This window comes from Microtus oregoni, unplaced genomic scaffold, assembly GCF_018167655.1.
Source record: "Microtus oregoni isolate MIOR12 unplaced genomic scaffold, Mior012 000021F_ref0000039, whole genome shotgun sequence".
Lineage (NCBI taxonomy): Eukaryota > Metazoa > Chordata > Mammalia > Rodentia > Cricetidae > Microtus > Microtus oregoni.
The window spans coordinates 15,065,163-15,086,018 of record NW_024543080.1 but is presented as its reverse complement, the minus strand read 5'-3'; the positions used below and the strand labels follow the sequence as shown (position 1 = coordinate 15,086,018).

At 37.3% G+C, this 20,856-nt stretch overlaps 1 protein-coding gene across 25 annotated transcripts in view; it reads left to right on the top strand.

The window, feature by feature from the left end:
• Adgrl3 (adhesion G protein-coupled receptor L3) overlaps positions 1-20,856 on the top strand; it is a 752,737-nt gene that overhangs the window by 217,353 nt on the left and 514,528 nt on the right. The window lies entirely within an intron of this gene.

Below are 20,856 nucleotides of genomic sequence, written 5' to 3'. Positions count from 1 at the left end.
TCAGATAGGCATTGAGTAGTGATACTCATTCTCACATGTGTCTTGACCTTTTCCCAAAATTGGGAGCTATAGTTATAGATTGTAGATACATATGTATAGATACATAGTTGCTCCCTTGCTTCTCAGTTAATTGTACTTGTAATTCTTGCCATCTTCACTTGAATGAAGTCAAAGAAAAGAGTCAGGTTGAAGATTACAATGTCCATTACAGATTTGTACATATGAGTTGAAGCAGCCTATCCCAGGAGCAATCCAAGGTAACCTGCCTTGACCAGGAAACATGATCCTTAAAGTACTTAAACAATCCCTCCATAAAACAAGACCAGTGGCTGCGAGGGCCATCTGGAAGAGGCAGCTGTCATCCTGCGACTGCCCTCATTGTACAGCAGATACCGTTCTGGATCAGGGGAGGCTGTTGTCTTCCTCAGGCTGAACCTGCCGCAGGAGATGACTTCCTGAGATAGAAGACAACACTCCTTTGAGACGACTCTGTCTCTGGTAATTAAAGCCGTTTGCTACCATCCCCAAAGGATGTCCTGAGACTGGCCTGTTCTAAAACTGTTCTCTTGATCGTATTTAGTTACTTACGTATGAAAATGGTACAAGGAGAAAACAAAACTGAATGTCGATGGAATCACTTGGAAGATACCAAATTTCGTCTGTGGAGCAGCACTATCTGCACTGATTTGGATAGAATGGAAGTGCATTTGCAAAGGCAGCTAAACAATTAGATCACTTCAGAAAGGATTTTGTGTTGGTAATAGCTCATGATCTGTTTGCCTAATACAGTCCTTTAATACATTTCACCAATAACATAAGCCCACAGAGGACACGTCGTGACAGTAGTAAAAGGGCTGTCTTTGTAAGTGACCTTGGATGAATTCATGAATCTACCACTGTTTTAGTTTCTCTTGAATGAAATGGGATAGGAAAGGATATTAGGGCAGAACTTTCACAGCTTTGACATGATGGTTGGCTGGACATAGCTTCTATTCACAAGTTTTCTAACATAGAAAAAAATTCTACTATTTTCATTAATAATAAATTAATGAAAGACCCGTCAAATTTCTGTTAGCATTTGCAGAACTGCTTGCTTTGTTCCATGTGTGTATACCAACTGACATTTTCTTAACTAGTGTGAAACCAATTACCTGAAGCTGACTTCATTCTTGATATTATTGTAATTATATTGTCATTTTATGATTCTGTGAATGTCATAAAATTTTGTTGCTAATAATTATAAGACAAAAGCATTGGAACTTTTAAGTCAAATTATTATGTTAGTATGATTATGATTATTCTCCTGTGAGATACCTCTTCCATGCTCATCAGCTTTTAGCCCAATCATTCTATACCCACTATGCATCAGAATTCTAAGAAAAGGCAGACTTGTAAATAACTTCCTTCCCTCCCACCAGCCCTACCTCCCACCTTCCTCCCTTCCAGACTCCACTCCTTCCTCCATGCCTTCATGCCTTTTATTTTGCTTTATTGTGCAAAAAAATTGACTCCAGAACCTCACATATGCTAAATACAAACTCTCCAATTAAACTGCAACCCAGCCCAGACTTGAACTTCTTAAATCAATAAAGCATTCAAATTAATAAAAACTAAGTTACTTTTTTCTCTTGATCTTGAATCAATGTACCAAGCTCCTCATTATAATAGTTTCTTGTTTGAGTCACAGCATGAAGATGGCTTTTCATCTACTAAACCACCTCTCTCTACATTAAGCTTTAATATTTGTATTGCTAAATCGGATAGGTTTCTCAAGCTTTTTTAAAAAATATGTTGGCTTTCTTTTCAGTTGTATGAACTATCGTTACTCTTCTTTCTTTCCTTGATCCTTGAGTGTTGAAATTCTGCATGGCTTGTTCTTTTAGTTTGAGACTTGTATTATAGTTGACCTCTAGTTGGGACTGGTGGCATATGCCTTTAAATGCAGCACTTGTGGGGCAGAGATAGGGTGGATCGCTGTGAGTTCAAGAACAGTCTGGTCTTCAAGGTGAGTTCTACTGTAGCCAGCCTTGTTACATAGAAAAACCAAGCCCCCCCCCCCCCCCCACACGCACAAATAGACCTCTGATGCTCTTTATGGTAAGGACCAATTCTGTGTTGCAGTCCCTAAATTTACGTATAGTTATTTCATGGGCTCTTCAGACTCATAAATCTGCTTACTAGCTCAATCTGATAGCTTATAGAAATCCTTCAGTATTTTTAAAGGATTGAATTCCTGCCTGCCCCTCTTAGTGTTCTCTTTTTCTCTTCTTCACATCTGTAAATTTTGCTTCCTTCCCGTCAGACTTTAGAAATGATTTTCAGTTGTTCACATCAATTGCTCGTTAACAATCCTCCTTCAACTTCTGATAATTGTATTCTCTAACTTGCTCCAAATGACTCCACTTTTACTAAATTTCTTCCTCTTACTTAATGCCAGCCATTTGATTTTCTGGTTCTGTTTTCTTATCCAGAATATAAACCTGTTCTGGGCAAGAATTTGAACTGTGTTATTGCTGTTCTTCAGGTTCATAGATTAATGCTTAACTCATATTAGGTAATAGAAGATATTCGTTGAGTGAATCGATTGATTAGAGACCCCTGGAGATAAGCTTCCCTAATAATTGGGCTCTTGTCCTCTGGTAGTGAAGTTTGCATTGGTCTCAGGGGGAAGTCTCCAAACTCTATGTTCATTGACCTGATTTCATCTCACATAAATTCAAATAACCTTTCCATTAAAATTTTCTAGTGCTATATTTTGACACAGTGGTTCTTGTATAGATGGAAGCCATATTGCAGATTTCATGTGTGCTTTCAAACCTAAGTCGAAATGTATGATATATGACTATGAAATTTTATGTGTGAAAATTATGAATGTAAAATTATTGTTTTTACTTTTTATTTTGTAGTCAGAATAGATAGTAGATGCATAGCAAATGTCTTCCATTGTCATTTTTATTAATTACAATTTTGCAAGTTCTTTCAGAGTTTTATGATGTGTTTTGATAATATTTGTTCCCACTCTCATCTCTTCCCAGATCTACTCCCCACTAACTATCAATCTAATTTTGTGATTTTTTTTTAATCCTTCAAGACCTATTTCTATTCCTCAAATATCCTTGGATAAATATTCTTCCACTGGAGAATGGTTAACATACGGAGGTGGGGGAGAGTACACTTTCTGAAGAATTTGTCTTTCCCTTTCCCAGCAGCTAAGAGTTACCAATAGCTTGACAGTTACTGTTGGGATTGTGAGCCCAGTTCTACTCTAAGGCTGGAATTTGGTCAGACTTGGACTTGCATGAGTATTACACATGTTATCTGTACAGCTGTGAGTTCATATGTGCAGCTGTCCTACTATGTCTACAAGATACTCGGTAGTCATCTACTGCCTTTGGCTCTTGTGTTCTTTCTTCCCCTTTCCCTGCAGTGATGTCTGAGGTTTCGGGGGGGTAGTGTGGTGGAGGAGACGTTTTCCATTTAGGAATGAATATTCTTGCTCTCTACACCTTGACCAGTGGTGGGTCACTGTGTTAATCGCTGTCTCCTGCAAACAGAGCCTTCTCAGATGAAGGTTGAAAGATGCATTGATCTATGGGTGTAATGATAAGCCATCAGGGGCTGGTTTAAAACTCTGTGCACTTAACAGCACATCATCAGTGGCTTCCTCTGTTATTATCAGTGCATGCCTAATGCGCACCATGAATCATTCTGACTATTTAAAAACTCTCCTCAATTTTGAGAGTTAATAACTCTGAATCAAGCAGAAAGAAATCTTTCAGCAACCATATTTAGTAGATTTTTTTTAGCTTTTTATTCATTGAATAATTTCAAAAATAACCAAAGTTCCTCAGAAATGCTGTTTATTTTTTGCCGTTCTTGTTTGTTTTCTATTAGAGCTAATTTTAAAACATGCTCTAATAACTAGCAACTAGTAAAACATATAACAATTAAGGTTCATGAAATTGAAGAATTCAGTGTCACCACTTTTATTTTGTAGCAGAATGGACTTTGTGCATATTTTTAATTTACATTTATAAAACAAAACTGATCCGTTGCCAGCATGGTTACCAAAATGTATAAATATCACTCAAGTTCTGCAAGAGGAAGAATTCAGAGATGGATTTGCAGAATATGAAATTTATAATTCCATCTTTGGAAGATAATATTGCAGTAAAATTAGAGTGATGCACATTTTAGACTGCTGGAACAATCCCGCTCTGCTGGGTCTGTAGAAACCACCTTATTAATAACATATATTGTCATATAAAGTGATGATACTTTTGTTAGCTTTCATGTGATACAGCCATTCAAATTCATTATCTTTTATGCAAATAGGACTGTTACTTTGTGGGGGAAAATAGCTCCTAAAACTAGCAATGATTCTTTGTCACTATCATTCACTTTACTATTTCACGTGACAAGAATTTATCTTTTTCCAAAGGAGTTCATGATCGTGACTATTAAAAAAAATAGCACATTTAGCCAGTAGAAAGTAATGGTTTCCTTCCAATCCTTTCCTTCAGTTTCACCACCCACCAGGTACTTACAGATTCATTTTCAATGTCTCAAAGTTTCCACGTCAGTGTATTTTCTTATAAGTGCCTGTGTTCCTATCATCAGTGTGGAGATGAAAAATTTGCTTTGAATTTCTACGTATAGATTGAGCAAGTCAATTTGTCTTCATTATATTTTCCACATTTTATCTCACATTTTAAAAATGCTCCTTAAGTGTGGCAATCTCTAATCGTCTCTTAAATGCACACTCACAACTGTTAACCATTACCTGGACCAATGCGCCGGCTGTTAGTCTGGCATCCCCTGCAGTGCGTTCTAGTCTGTATGAAAAAAGCCAGTGAGACCATCCCAAAGGTGAACTTAATCTCATTACCTTCCTGCTTAAATTTTCCCTGATTAGAGAGAGTTCTTTAGTTATTCTGCCAACTTCAAATTTTTATCAAAGAGAATTTCATCTTCACTCGGTCTATTTCATTTTTAGTATGTTTAATGATCGCTGAGTGATCTCTTTGAGAACAGTTTTTTAATAATTTTTTTTTAAATTTCAGTATCATAACTTTTAACATTAGACTATTAGTATTGCTAGGTATATTTAACAATTAAATCCTTTAAACACTAGACCACTGCATATGCACTTACATGCTTATACAACTATTTAAATACAACCACTTGTCCTGTTCAACATGAGATCTTCGAGCTAGCAAAGTGTTACAAAGTCTCTTAGCAATTTGTGTCATATATGATTGTAACCTTTAGCTCATTTGTTTCTCATGATCCTAAGATAATGCCTGCATATAAAGTTTAGAAATGTATCGTTGCAACACCAGAATTCAATCTTAAGGAAATAGGAAAAATAAAACTATCTCCTAAGCTACATAGAATTAATCCTTACACATGTAAAAAATGTCCTATGAGTTCAAACATGGGTATGTGGTTCTATTCAAAGCACTGTGTTCTTCCATGTGAGTCTCTAGGCTTTCACAAAAGTATACAGAAATTATTACATGTGTGCATTTTTTCTTTTGATTTTTTTTTTTTTTTTTTGAGGCAGGGTTTCTCTGTGTAACTTTTGAGCCTTTCCTGGAACTCCCTTTGTAGTCTAATCTTGAACTGACAGAGATCCACAAGCCTCTGCCTCTTGAGTGCTGGCACTAAAGACATGTACCACCATCACCCAGCCATGTGTGCATTCGTGTTCACCTATGTAATAACATATGAAGCTGCAGTCTCAGCTTTTTCTACTATGTTCTTTGTTTTATTTAAAAGACAATTTTACTTTTATTTAGAAGTATATGTGTATCTGCGTAAGTGTGTAGTCTGTGTGTTTGTGTTTGTGTGCATGTGTGTATATGTGTTACCCATATAGGCCAGAAGAGGGCTGTGGATCTTTTAGACTTGACTTACAAGAATCTGTGAACCAACCAGTCACAGATGCTGGATCAAAATGAGGTAATTTACAATAGCAGGAAACACCCTTAACCACTCAATAATTTCTTCTCCAGCCTTAAAAGATTATACTTCTTCTCTTTTTTTGCAATTAAAGTATAATTATATCATTTCTCCTTCCCTTTGTGTAAACCTTCGCATATTCCCCTCTTGCCTTCTTCCATAGTCTCGTTCCTCACTAATTGTTGTTGCATGCGTGTATGTATATACATACATATACATTACTAAATACAATCTGCTCAATCTTCATAATTTTGCTTGTATGTATCAAAAATACTGCTACATATGAATTTAGAGAAATCTTGTTCCCAGTTATAAGAAAAGTGACTAGTATTACACTTCAGCAGAACCAAAAGCGTACTGTTAGTACTTATTTAATCAGAGATTTAAGAGGCAAAGCCTAAATGTGGTGGTACATACATGTAGCTTAGGAGGGGTGAAAGTGGGGAGGTCAAGGTGATCTGCCTACCACAGCAAGTTCATTACAAGCCTGATTTACGTTAGACCTACTCTCATTCTCCCTCCCATATTATATATTATATAAACATAATGAATTCTTTGAAAAAGAGATTTAGGTCCGCCGGTGGTGATGCACACCTTTAATCCCAACACTTGGGAAGCAAAGGCAGGTAGATCTCTGTGAGTTCGAGGTGAGCCTGGTCTACAGAGTGAGTTCCAGGATAGCCAGGTCTGGTATACAGAAACCCTGTCTTGAAAAACAAAAAACAAAAAAACAAAAACAAAAAAAAACTAAAAAAAAAGAGAAACAAACAAACAAAAACCAGAAAGAAATAGAAAGAAAAACAAAAAGAAAAGTAAAAGAGGTTTAGAGTTTGAAAATATCTGTGCATTTTGTGGTGTCTGAGTTCACTCAATATCAACCTGCTATTGACCTTGTCCCTGGGATGAAGGAGGATAAATGATTCTCCATTGGATTGTAGACAATGTTGAAAACATGTTACCTCAGTTTTCTGTCTACATGCTCATCCCAGTTTTGTGTGTGCTTTCTTACAGTCACTGCTGTGTGAGTTTACATCGATAGCATTCCAACTGATGTAAACTTCCTCTGATCTTCCATTTTCTTACATATTCGTGTCTGAATCTTCCTTGCAAAAATGTATTTTGTCATGTCATTTGCCTAAAAACCTTCGAAGCACTTCCGTCTACATGATATATATCGATGAAATCTGAGGGGTCAGACTCCCCAGAAGAACACTCTTTAGCACAGGTCTGTCCTCTGTGTACCTGCCTTAAGCAAGCAGTGTTCCATGCTTAACCAATGCTCATTTCTCATCTTCCTCCTCTTATGATGCTGTTTCTCTTCAATGTGCAAAACAGAGCTCATTCTTCTCAGGACATTAGTGGCACATTTTTTCAAATTAATGACAGAAATATCCACAGTTTGTACTGAAATCAGAGGTAATTGTTAACATTATTAAAAGGATTTTAGAGGTGACTCCCTTAAATATATGCACCTTGTTTTTCTTAGTTACTGGAAACACTCATTAGGGTCAGTAGCTTTTTGTACTTCTTTGAGTTTTTATATGTAACCTTATATTGCTCATGTTGCAGAGTCTCGAGCCCATTGCTAACGTTTCTGTCTTTGACTATGTTCCCATGTGCCAGATTGTGCATGGTTGGAAATATCATGTGAATGAATTAATTCATCAGCAAGTGAGGGCATACAAAGATTTGGCCAAAATCATACTAAATATGCTATATAAAATGTTGACTCTAAAAATGCTGTGTTACTCTTATTCACTGGTACTGACATGAAAAGGGAAAAATCTCTGGAGAGAATTACTGAGCAAAATAAAGTATATAGCAAAATCAAAACCCTCATGAAGATACCATCCTGTTTTAGTATTTTCTTAAATCGAGACTCCTGATTTCGGGTCATCTAATAAGGGACCCATTTTTGTTCATTTCCTGAGATGTATTAAACCTCAGGCCATGAGACTTAGACCTCAATGGTTTGACAGACAGTCTTTGATAAGAGCAGCCCAGCTGCCATCTTATTGTTCTTTCAAGATCTGCTCCCCAGTAATGCTAAGGAGTGATTGTTTTCTAAATCAGAGGTGACATTTTTTTCTGCTAAGGAAACAGATATAAAATATCAACTTGGCTGGATTTTTAAATAGCTTTCCTATTTATTTTGACAATACAATGCATAGACATAGAAATTTCAGGAAAAAAATAATGTTTTTTTCTTTTTTTCTATATCATTCTGTATCACCAAACCTTTTCTTTCCATTTCGATTTCTCTTACATGTGCGGAGACCTTGACACATTACAGGAGGTCATATCTGTGTATGTAACTCACATGTAATTAAAATCATTACACTTTCAGTTAATACCATCAGTGATGCATCTCTCCTCTGCTTGTTTGCTACATGGTTCGTGGCTCTTCATCAAGAAAGTCTTGGCTCGACAATTCAGTTTAGAAATTATGACAAAGTTTAGGAGAAGGATGAAGTAATTGGGTACCTAAAGTCTTATCACAGGTGACTCAAGGCTGCTATTTTTAAATCACCATCTGTTGCCTGCAGTGACTTCTCAGACATCAGAGCCATAGCATAGATGCCTTTCAGCTTTTGCTTATGGGCATGATTGAGGATAATTTTTTTATAAGTGATTGGTAGAAGGTGAGTTGTTATTTGTAAAAAGTCGAGATCAGAACACACCCAAAGAACCCCAGCTTGTTGCTAGCTCATGGTATTCTTGTTTTAGTGCGGTTTCTGTTTTGTTTCATCTTCCCGAATTCTTATGCAACAGTAACTTCTCTATTTTCCTAGTAGATTGGAAAGAGCAGTAATTAAAATCATCACTGCCATAGCATTATGCTATGGCACAGGGTTACACTTAACTTACTGAGATACTGACTGGCTTGTCAGTGTTCTACTGCTGTGAAGAGAGACAGTGGCCATGACAACTCATAAAAGAAAACATTTAATAGAGGACAGCTTTCAGATTCTGAGGTTTAGTCACTTGTCATCATGGCAACAAATGTGGCATCATGAAGGCTGATACGGTGCTCGAGAGGTAGCTGAGAGTTCTACATCTGGATCTGCAGGCAGCAGGAAGAGAGAAAGACAGTGGGCTTGGCTTGAGCTTTTGGAACCCCAAAGACCACCCCCAGTGACACACTTTCTCTAATGAGGCCACACCTACGACAAGAAGTTCTGCTTCCTGGTGATCAAGCATCCTAATAAATGGGTCTATAGAGGCCGTTCTTATTCTAACCATCATGCTAACATTTAATAAGTCATGTGTTCTTTCTTCAGCTATTATTCCACTGACATTCACAACAATGGAGGAGTTAAATTATTTGCACAACACAGTCCAAATATTGACTAGCAGCACCAGGAATTAGCTCATTTCTCTCTAAATAATTATAGACCAATGCTAAAATTACCTTTATCTGTTATTTCTCTTTATTCTTTCTCTTTTTCCAAATGAGCTGTTCTTGCACACAATTTTAGATGCCTTTGTAGATAGTTTCTAATCAGGAATCTGTAGCCTTCTCTCTTCCAACCTTCAGTATCTACCTCCAATGACTCTGCCTAAAATTCTCAAAGAACATCTCTACCTTCATACAAACATACCTATATCTCATATCTTTCTTAGCTGATCCTAATATAATCCTCTTTTTAAGATTTATGCCATAGTATTACCCTTTTTCTTTTCTTTTTTTTTTTAAAGATTTATTTATTATGTACACAGTGTTCAGTCTCCATGCCTGCAGGCCAGAAGAGGGCACCAGATCTCATTACAGATGGTTTGAGCCACCATGTGGTTGCTGGGAATTGAACTCAGAACCTCCGGTAGAGCAGTCAGTGCTCTTAACCACTGAGCCATCCCTCCAGCCCTAGTATCACCCTTTTTCAATTGTTACTTAGAATAGGGACTATATGTCTCTGTATCCATCCCTTGTTTTTAACCTGTATCTAGGTTACCTACTAAATCCTTAAGTTCTCTAACTACCATAGTCATTCAGCATGTTGCACAGCTTAAACCTCCCCTCCCAAATTTCTCTTACCAGTTGCCACTGGATAAACTTTTTAAAAATAATTAGGAAGCTCACCTTAGTATTCTATTTGTCTTCCTTGTCTCCATATTTTACAAGATTGCAGTTGCTGCCTCTGTCTGTCTTGGTGGTCACTTCTTGCCACAGTGCATGCTTCCTGATGCTGGAAAGTTGAGAATCCTTTCCAAATCAGACATTATGTCAAAATAGTCTTCCCATGGCTTAATAAAGTCTTTATGCAGATGGCTTTGCAAAGTATCTTTCTTAGAACTCTGTTCTCCCACCTCCTCTAACTGCCTTCTTAAATTCTACCATTTCTTTCTTCCGGTTAGATGACTCCATAATAAAAATCAGTTTCTCTAGTGATTAGATTCACATATTTGAATCAGTACTCTGTTTTCCATTGTGGATGTTCAACAAAATTCAATATTGTCCCCATTTTAAGCCTTGTTATTCTAACAGAGGTAATTCAAAGCCTTCTTTGTATGTGAAATATCTCCTGTTTGAGTCAGGATTTCTAAGTTTCAGCATTAATTGTTCAGCAGAGTCACACCTTTCAATTAGCTAGTATGACTCAGGATGCAGGCCTTAACATTCTTGTCTAAATTGATATTTTGTATCACTCAGTGAAAATTATGAGTAATTGTGTCAATTAAAGTAACAATTAAATTCCAGGACATACCTTTTTAAATCAAAATCATCAAATATTTGTAATATACAATTTCTCTCAATTCAGTAAAATTGTATTAAGTTAATTTTAACTTTGTAGTGGGTGCGCAGAAGGTACCTTGAAAGTCACCTGAAAGATAATTCCCCTAAGCACCTTCTGCTCCAAATTGAACCCCAGCTTTTAAAAGACAATTTTTTTCATTGACAACTATATTAGTTTAAATATAAATATTTTGGAAATGCATGGAAAAGTCAGTTGCTTAACATGGGAGAGTTATATATGAATTGAGCCTCAAAGCATAAATTAGTTTATTAAAAATATGTGACAAATGAATGGTGTGGTTTTAGAATTTAAGGAACAGTGGTTAATATGGAATAAGAGAATATGTAATATGTAATAATTGAGTCCAGATGAGGTGTATAAATCCTGAATACAAGACACAAAATTGATGGAGTTTAAGCTTAAAAACAACCTGGTATAGAGTCAGGCATGTGGCTCATGCCTTTAATTCCCATATTCCTGCGAAAGAGGCAGCCAGTCTACATAGCAGGTTCTAGTGCAGCCAGCACTATATTGTGAAAACCTTTCTCCAAATTCCACAAACAAAAAACAAATATTTAACAAAATCAAATTAAATTTGAGATCAAGAGAAAAAAGGCTGGAATAAGTTTGGGGGATGAAATCATCACAAGAGTCTAGGTTGGAAAGCATCAGGAGCTTAAGAACATTTAGGATCTTTGATTTACTGTCTAGAGAGGAATGAGGGCAGCAGACAATGGAGATAGAGACAGAGACCCACACTGGAGCACTGGACTGAGCTCCCAAAGTCCCAATGAGGAGCAGAAGGAGGGAGAACATGAGCAAAGAAGTCGGGACCACGAGGGATGCACCCACCCACTGAGACAGTGGAGCTGATCTATTGAGAGCTCACCAAGACCAGCTGGACTGTGACTGAAAAAGCATGGGATAAAACTGGACTCTCTGAACATGGCGAACAATGAGGGCTGATGAGACGCAAAGGACAATGGCAGGGGGTTTGATCCTACGTAATGTGCTGGCTTTGTGGGAGCCCAGCCAGTTTGGATGTTCACCTTCCTAGATATGGACGGAGGTGGGAGGTCCTAGGTCTTACCACAGGGCAGAAAACCCTGACTGCTCTTTGGACTGGAGAGGGAGGGGGAAAGAGTGGGGGGAGGGGGAGAAGGGTGGGAGGAGGGGGCGTAGGGTGGGAGGAGGGGGAGGGAAATGGGAGGCTAGGAGGAGGTGGAAACTTTTTTTTTTTTTCTTTCTCCTTTTCTCAATAAAAAAAAAAAGAAGAAAAAAAAAAACCTAAAGGTAGCTAGCTAGGCACTGGGTGAGAGTTTAAAGCTGTCATTCATGGCTAACATGAAGAGTGGTGGATGATAATATCATCAGTGGAAACCTGCAAGCAAAGGGCTGGAAGAGAGAAAACAAACATAAAGACTTTGTTTGTGGTCTGCAAATTGCTTAGCAGCTAAAAGCACCTATACCATCTGGACTGAGGATACGGTCAGCATTTGATCCCTCGTTTCCACATGATGCAAGGAGACTGCCAACTTCTACCAGTTGTGACGTACTTCCCTGACCTCCACATATGCGCCATGGCATGATCACTTGCCCTCCCAAATAAAATACAATAAAATATTTAAAAAGAATTTTGTTTTAATATTTGTTAAATGGGCAGATATCTGTATTCTTTCACTTACTTATATTTAATTTAACTTAAGAAAAAAAGTTAGGAAAAACTTAAGTAAGAAAAAAATACAGTGCGCATGTATGATTGTTTTGATTTTCTAAACATGGAAATTTTGCCGTCATTGTTATGGCCAGAGGAGAGTAGAATGGAAAGTACTATCATGCAACCCAGTAACTGCGATGCAGCATTTTTCAATTTGAATTCATTTTTGTCCTAAATTATGTTTAATGGAATGTGTCTGGGAACCAGAAAGTAAACTCTATAGCATTTTAAACAGAAGCAAAAGGAGTTAGATACGAAACCATTTTGTTCTAAATCTAGTGCACTGTTCTATGCCCTTTCTTGCCAAGTTCAGTCAGCTTCAGATGAATGAAGTCATGTAGTTTTTTCAACTAAAGCCTCTTAGTCTTGGCTTTATGCAATACAGCCTGTTTATCAGTCACTGAGGTAATTTTTCTGAGTCTCAGTTTATTCTTATTGTTACGTTTTTTACAAATACAGTATTCTATTTGTTTTTGAATGTTAAATATGATTTACCAGAACTTGTGGTTCAAGGATATTTCAGGACTTGGTATTTAATTTTACTTAAAAATTCAATCATAAATATAATTTCAAGCAACTGAAGCCAAGTTATTTTATCATAAACAGTTATAGTGTTTGGTACTACATAATACCACTGTGTCTAAAGGATTTACGGGTATTATCTGATCTAAGGAAGGCTTTTTAAGATACTCAAATAAAGTTGACGCTTGAAATATCCAACATCTTGTTCTTTTTTCCAAATATATGCAAACATAGTAGGACTAATCATATGTTATAGTTGTTTCATGTGCATATTTTTCCTTTATTCCAAATGCTGGCTTTGGAGCAATGCACAGATCTGTAATATTTTATCTTCCTATAAATACTTCCTTTTCTTTGAAAAATTGCAAAACAGAATAGAGACAAGCCATAATTAACTTCAATATTAAAAAGCTTTGTTGTTATTCAGTAAGAGTTATGGTAGACCTACAAACAAATTTCACTATAAATTTTCTGAGATTTATATCAACAGACATTAATTCAGTTCAACAGGATTTAAATGGTTTCAGTTTGGAGTAGTTGTCATTATAAATACCTTGCAAATATGTTTGATTATGATTTTGAAATCAGAGGCAGAACAATGACATGGATTTGTTTAACATTTTATAGTGCAAATAAAAGACTATATTTACTTAAATTTAGAAGCATTTCTTGTTTACAGTATCCATATTCAGCCTTTGAATTTAGTATCACAGTATTTAGGAATGCAGTGCTGGTATTTATGAAAGTATGTTTGTGTACCCCTCATTTGTATATTTCATATTTTAATATGATTAAGTCCTTAAGGTGGGCAGCTTTTAGGAACATGGGAGATTTGTCTCTACTTTAGATGTTGTTTTCAAGGCCTTTTGATCTTGAATCCTCAGTCTTATATCTATATGAAGAGTTCACCCCACCTTCATCACCAGAGTTGTTGAACAGTATCAGATCTGCATTAACAGTAGTAACGCTATCAATAATGGCATTAGACCAGCAGTAACAACAGAACAGATTCATTTTGCCCTAACCTGGCCTTTTCTTAATCTACTGTTAATCTCACAGATGTGAGGACACAGACCACTGATCCAAATCACGGCAAAATTAAAGCCGACTTGTGTGTGTGTGTGTGTGTGTGTATAGGCTGTCTTGTATTTAGGTTACAGGTGGGGAATAGCCCAATCCTTGAGAGACAAATTTAATCATATACAGAAGTAAACCTAGTTTGTGTTTTCTATAAGATGACATTTGAACACAAGATGGAAGCAGGCTGGTTTAACATTAGACTTTTACTTTCTTTGAAATAAGCTATGGCTTGCCTTCATTAGTATCATTGGAATTTGATTCCAAATTCTTCTGGAACAACTGAAGTAGTGGCTCCCATTTTAAAACACTACTTTTGTTATATTTTTTGCTATTTTTTCATATTCTTTTTTTAAAATATTTATTTATTTATTTATTATGTATACAATATTCTGTCTGTGTGCAGGCCTGAAGAGGGCACCAGACCTCATTACAGATGGTTGTCAGCCACCATGTGGTTGCTAGGAATTGAACTCAGGACCTTTGGAAGAGCAGGCAATGCTCTTAACTGCTGAGCCATCTCTCCAGCTCCTATTTTTTCATATTTTTATAGCCTCATTCACACTTTATATTTCCTGATTGTGTTTTCATTTCTAAGACAAGATTTGTCCCACATGAAACTCTGATTCCTGCTTATTATGTAAACTTTGGTGGGCTCGAACTCTACATCCTCTTGCCCAAACATTTGGATTGCAGGAAGATGCCACCACATAGGCTTTTGATTTTATTTTGTCCAGCTGAAGTCTCGATAGGATTATTTACTGGTGTGAAGTTGTGTGATCACTGCAAACACTGCCTGAGGTAGTGGGTATTTCACCCAATCAGAATACTCGCATTATGGAAGCTAGTTTTGCTGTTTCTGAAGTCTCCAAAATACCTTGGAATGCTGATGCAGACATTTTGAGTATTTATATATGGTTTCAGACAAATTCTAGAAGGTGAGTGTTTTCATCCTACAGTCTTCCAGGTATAGATGAGTAAGCAGATATTCAGAGGTTGCTTGATAGGTGGGTAAAATCTGTAAAAGCAGAAATAAAGCTAACATTATTTTTATGATCGCTTCATCCAAATGATATTTATCATCATTCTGCTGTATTAGGTTACGCACTGGCTATTTCAGTGAGATAGATCCACAAAATATTCCTTTAATGAGCTGAAAGCTTTGATTAATTCATGGATTGATATAAAGTACATAATTTTAAAAAGTTTATAGGTGAATGTTACCAGTGTTTTATTTAGGCTCGACAGTGCAGAGAAAGACAGTGTTGACTTAGAGACAAATGAACATTTGTGGGGTGATGATGCATACCATATTAAAGATGCAGGAGCATTAGAGTATATTCAGTGTGCTTACCACAGTGTGTAAAAATGATTACCGTGTTGCTATGTAACACATCTTCCACACTTCTTTGTAACCTCTTCGGTTCTAGATTTTAGCACTGCTTTTCAGTGGTACATTCTTTGAGGTTAGAGTCTAGGTTGGACTCCTTCATCACAAATGCTTTTATAATAAGCACAAGTAAAATTTCTAGTACAGATGCATGTCAGCCTCACCCACCCTATTGTCCTCTCCCTGTCTGTTTATACATGTGAGAAGGTAATTATGTCGTGTAATTATTGAGTGTATAAGCAGCAGCAATAATGCATGCCCCCCTTCACTCCCATTTTAAGGCTGTCTGATTCACTTTTAGCCTCCCATGTTCGAGCAAACTTATTTGTTTGGTTCCGGGCCAGTACATCTGATCTTCAAATTCATTCCTGTGTTGTGGTAATTATATCTCAATTCAGTATTCTCTTGTGTTTGCACAACAATAGGGACTCTTTGCACTACACTCCGATTATATGCGTGTGAAAGTGGAAGGAGCCATGATGTTGTTCTGACTGGTGCATTCTACAGCTGATTATATGTTTAAAAACAAGACAAAGAAGACCATGTGTTTGTGACTGTACAGTTAATTTGTCTCCCTTTGCAGTGTGGAGGCCTTTCATGTGAAAAGAGACAGGCTGGAGTGCTAAGTAGAATTAAACATATAGGTAAATTTCAAACCTAGTAAGGATTGAAAGCTTTTGTTATTGAACCTATATCCTTTCTCAGATTATATTATTATTATTGTTATTATTATTATTATTATTATTATTATTATTATTATTATTGAAGAGTGACGAGGATGTTGAGCGAGCTTTATAGGATTTCTAAGCAGTTACCTACCTACCTGGCTTCCTACCCATGAATATATTACTGCCCGCCTACTCTAAAGACTCCTATACTGATATATTACATATCTATTTTTAGTCAAAGTCAGTCCTAAAGGAGTTATCTTTGTAATACCTCTGTTCCCACAGTTGGCTCTAGTGATGAACAATTTCCATTGCCAGTGTGATTGAATTAAGGGATTTCTATGAGTTTAATGAAGCCAACCTCTGAAGATATCTGCAGTGCCATCCCCAGATGGTTAGACCCCCGGTACTTGAAATGATTAATCGATTAATCCCTTGACAGATTCATGAAATATTGTCATTATTGAGAAATAGAGAAAGATGGCAGGTGGGGCCTTCTTGGAGGAATTGGGTTTCTGGGCAGCAAGAGCCACGACTCTGGGATTCTATCTTTTTCTGGCCAAGTATTCTGCCCAGAAGTGCAAAACAGGCTTCACTGACATTCTTCTTTTACCGCTTCCTGGCCATGCACAGGGAGCCAAGCAGCTATCAACCCTCTGAAACCTTCAGCTGAATAAACAATTCCTCCTTTGTTTATGCTAAGTATTTGGTGACTGCTGAACAAAGTAATTGATACGGATCCCTGATGCCAATCATCTTTCTGGACCTATGATAATTTCCTGGTTTCCTGAGTTTAGAGGTATCCAGGGCCTCAGTCATGACTTGGACCATACTTTTCAGTGATTTTAGCTTCCTGTGTATCAATCACTTTTGTCATTTGATCTTTCCTGTAAATATTCTTTTGAGTCACTGTTTCTCAAGTTATCATCTTGTACTTTGTGTTTTACCCTTCAGTGCTGGCTTTAAATATGCTCACTGTGGTTTGAATTGAAACCAGCCATTCTTTCTTATCAACTTAACTGCCTCCCCAATTTTAAAAGGTTGTCTTTTCCCAAGTAAGCCCTGTATTATCAGAACATAGGTTTTAGAGTAAGTTTCTTGAGTCTGCAATACCAGACCGAGAACTGACACATTATTAAATACAACACTCAAGCAAGGCCTGTTGATGCAGGCCTACACCTAGCTACTCTGGGGCCAGAGACAGGAAGTATTAAAAACAAAGTTCTACCTGAGCTACAGAGTGAGAATCAACCTGTCCTGAGCATGGTTATGAGACTCTGGCTTAAAGTAAATAGTTAAAAGAAGGTTTGGAAGATGGATTAGCAAGTAGGTGCTCGTGTCTTTGTTACTTTTCTGTGCTGGGATAAAATACCATGACTATAAGCAATTTATGGAAGAAAGAGTTGAATTTGATTTCTAGTTCCAGAGGGATGAATTTATCTCAGCAGGGAAGCCTTGCCTGGAGCAGCAGGCGTGGCAGCAGGAGAGGAAGCTAAGAGCTCACATCCTCAACTTTAAGCAGGAAGCAAAGAGGGGAGACTGGAAATGGCAGGAGACTTTTACCCTCCAAGCCCACCTCCAGTGATTCACTTCCTCCAACAAGGTGCCACCACTTAAACCACTCCAAACAACACCTCTAACCAGGAACCAAGTGTTGCCATTCAAAACTAAGGAGTATATTTCTCATCCAAACTAGCACAATGGCCACATGAGGTGAGGACCGGGATTTGCGTCATAGAACACACAGAAAACTTCAGTGGTTGTGCATTCCCCTTCAGTCCCACAGGTAATCTGCAGAAACGGGATTCCATAAGGTCGTAAATCTAGCTGAACTGGAAAGCTCTGTATTCAACAAGAGACACTGCCTTAATACATAGGCATAGAGGATAACTCCCAAGGTTATCCTAGGCCTCCACAGGTGCACGCACATGCCACATATGTGGCTAAACAGGATACACAGATACATACATACCAAATACAACATACACAGACAAAAAAATAAATTAATCAATTAACAGCTAATAGCAGGGTGAAGGTATGACTCAATGATAAAGCATTTACTAAGCATAGATTATGTTCTAAATTAAATTCTCAAAAAACATACACATACACGTACATGCACAAACTCTCTTAAACACACATGCTCACACACATGCACATGGGTTTCTTTCATGACTTAGTTTAAGCTATGAAAAGGAAATTGACCTTCGTCTATGTTGGTTATTCTCAGCAATTTTGCTACTGTCATAAGTCATAATATAAATATCTGATATACAGGATATCGGATATATAACCCTCAAAGGGGTTGTGAGCCACAGCTTGTGAAACACTGATCTAGGTGATCTCTATAAAGATTGTGTGTAGAAAAAGACATATTCTCAGGGTCCATCCACTGAACTGAGTAAATGTGAGTTTACTGAACATTGGTGAGGTTTATATGATGGCAGACAAGATGTCTTTGATAGACCTAAGCCTTTAGTTAACTGTGTGACCAGAACAGCAATGTTTGTGATTAAAATTACTATTAGTATACAGATAAAATTCTTCCCTGCTTAGCACAATTTCTAGTACTGACAGGACTACTGACTTGAGGGGGGAAACAAAACAAACAAACAAACAAACAAACAAAAAGACACCACTACCACAATAAACAAACATACAAACGGGGGGGGGGGGGGGGAGGTTTCCCTGCTTAACTCTTGTGTCTAAATTGTCAGGTGTGTGTTTAGTTCATTTAACTTTCTGAAGGTCTATGCTCATACAGAAAATATATTTCCTGGGAAACATAATGGGAAATACACAAGGAATCATAATGAGAGATGAAGGACTTGGTAATTCTAAGTAGATCAGTGCTTAAGAGGGTGCCTGTCTTGGCTTGAATCAGTCTGTTACTTAAAGTCATATGACCTTGGGAGTAGCTTCTTTGCCTGTCTTACTTTGGCCTAGTTACTTCTTTGTATAGTAAGGGCGCTGTACTGGTTTATCTCACAGTCACCGTGACATTTCAATGACAAAAAGAATATAATGAGTTTAGGTTGCTTCTTACCACGAGCTTTATTTGACCAGGGCTATTTCTTAAGCCCTATGAGCTTCAAGTGATTAGATTCAAATGTGTATTATTAGCATCTTTAAGGAGCAGAAAGAGCAGGCAGGTAGAGAAGCTGAAACTGGTAATACGTCCCATTCCCAATTGTGAGACCAGTTGATGTTTGTGAGTTAATTGACGACATAACGAATCAAAGCATTCGCTTGACTTAAGGTTTGGATTATAGCTAGATTCTTAGCACACTTTTCTAATTATCAATCACTTTTAGAAATTGCAGCATTGTTGTTATTTAGTCTTGGGACTATATGAAAACAATAAGCAACAGTCTACTTTTTCAGTCTTTTGGAGTCTTTCCTGCAGGTAATTTTTTGGTCTGTGCAGAATACAACTACTGAGCATAAGGAAATGAGATTGATACATTAATTCTACTCTCCCAGAAATGAAACCAGAGGCTGGATTCTACATGGTTAGAGAATAATAGCACTATTTAGTGTTTTTACCCTCCTGTTGATTTTTGGTTTCATTTGAGCTTTCTCGTAGCAGGATGTTTTGAAAACACATAAGCAAAATATATAATCGCATGGCATTTCTCAACAACCTGTCAGTGTGCATCGCTATTCTGTGTATACAGGTTGGTGAAACAAGGATGTGTAGTTTTCTTACTGAACAAGCCAACCGGGCAAATAGGTCTTTATGCAAGACTTGTTTCATTTCCAGAGTTAGCTGCACCTAACATGGTCCTGGAATTACACCAAGAGAGCATCTTGGTTAGTGAAATGGTAAGAAGATATACAACAGTTCTGATAGTAGCTCTTCCTAGCTGAAACGTGCAAGGGACCAAAAGAGGCTGCTTTGCTTGGAGGAAGGATTCTGCTCTGAGAATGTCTTTCCCTAATTAGCATCACTATTAGAAATCACCAAACCTCCTTTTTGCCTGACAAGGAAGGTGAAAAAGACCCTGCCCCATCCTGTGGGTCCTTAGTGTGTGTCCAGTTCCCAGTTCAGCCTTTCCTTCTGCCCAGTTCTCTCCCTTTCTGCCCTGGGTCCTTTTTGCCTTTAATTTCCCTGCAAAGCACATCTTCCGTATCGTCCGCTGATTCTGCTCACCGGAGAAGCTGACCTGAGCGGTTCCTCATATTCATGGTGATGTTCCAGATCTTGCAGATACTGTCTCAGTTTTCGTTGGTTTCTAAACAGGAAAGCAAACTGTTGTTCTTTGTTGAACTTGTGTTGGTAAAGTGTGAGACTCTTTTAACTGAGCCTTGCAGAGTGTTTAAAATCATCCTGAGCGGCTGGCCAATGATGAAAAGGGGTTTAAGGCACAAAACACGAAGTCTGATCATGTTTTTGCTTGATTCCACTAGCCTTGTTCGCATAGCTCAGATGAATATGGCCTGCCCACAATCTGTTAGGATTCTGAGCCTTTGTGACTTGTGAAAGTTCTTTCACTTAAACATTTAAGTGACCCAGTTTGTAGCATGAGTTTTGTTGTTTTTTTTTTAAATTTCTGTTTTTAGTTTTACATGTACATATGTATATGCTATTTGCTATTTTGGTTAGGGATTTCAAGTCATTCTCAGAATTATAATAAACTTTTGAGTAACAGTTCCATGAATTGATATTAGTTCATGGAAAAATGCTTTAGCTACTAAACATTTTTATTGATAGAAATATGTTTATCTTCCCAGTTTATGGATCATTGTAGTAGGTGAAAATCAATTTTCAATACACCTTTG